Source organism: Arachis hypogaea, chromosome 18 (genome assembly GCF_003086295.3).
Source record: "Arachis hypogaea cultivar Tifrunner chromosome 18, arahy.Tifrunner.gnm2.J5K5, whole genome shotgun sequence".
In the NCBI taxonomy this organism is placed as follows: Eukaryota; Viridiplantae; Streptophyta; class Magnoliopsida; order Fabales; family Fabaceae; genus Arachis; species Arachis hypogaea.
Genome location: NC_092053.1, coordinates 44,644,909 through 44,646,099, shown reverse-complemented (window position 1 = coordinate 44,646,099; position 1,191 = coordinate 44,644,909).

Genomic DNA, 1,191 nt, shown 5'->3' with positions numbered 1-1,191 from the left:
TGCCAATTTATTTGGTAATGAGACTTGGGATGATGAACCCCCTTGTTTCACCAATGAACTGGGTGAATTAATGAGGCAGACATTACCTGAGAAGAAACCGGATCCCGAAAAATTCTTCATACCTTGTACCAAGGCACCATGACCTTTGGGAAGGCTCTGTGTGACCTGGGGTCAGGGATAAACCTCATGCCACTTTCTGTTATGGAGAAATTGGGAATCTTTGAGGTACAAGCTGCAAGAATCTCACTAGAGATGTCAAAAAAATCAATAAAACAGGCTTATGAACTAGTAGAGGACGTGCTAGTAAAGGTTGATGGCCTTTACATCCCTGCTGATTTCATAATCCTAGACACTGGAAAGGACGAGGATGAATCCATCATCCTTGGCAGACCCTTCCTAGCCACAGCAAAAGCAATGATTGACGTTGACAGAGGAGAGTTGGTCCTTCAGTTGAATGAGGACTACCTTGTATTTAAGACTCAAGGGTCTCCTTCTGTAACCATGGAGAGGAAGCATGAAAAGCTTCTCTCAGTACAGAGTCAAACAAACCCCCCACATTCAAACTCTAAGTTTGGTGTTGGGAAGCCACAACCAAACTCTAAGTTTGGTGTTGAGAGGCCACAACCAAACTCTAAGTTTGGTGTTGAGAGGCCCCAACCCTGCTCTGATTATCTGTGAGGCTCCATGAGTGCTTACTGTCAAGCAATTGACATTAAAGAAGTGCTTGTTGGGAGGCAACCCAATGTTATTTAGTTATATCTATTTATTTTCCATGGCTATTTTATGTTTTCTTTAGGTTGATGATCATGTGAAGTCACAAAAATAACCGAAAAATAAAAAATATAATGAAAAACAGCATTAAAAATAGCTCACACTGGAGGAAGAGCTTACTGGCGTTTAATCGCCAGTAAGAAGCAGCAAACTGGCGTTTAACGCCAGAAAGAAGCATCAAGCTGGCGTTAAACGCCAGAAACAAGCACCAAACTGGCGTTTCAACGCCAGAACAGAGCATCTAATTGGCGTTTAATGCCAGAAAGGGAAGAAAAGCTGGCGTTAAACGCCAGAAATTGGCAGCAACCTGGCGTTTAACGCCAGGATTGACACCCCAAGGAGTGTTTACACACCAAAATGATGCAGGGATGAGAAATCATTGACACCTCAGGATCTGTGGATCCCACAGGATCCCCACCT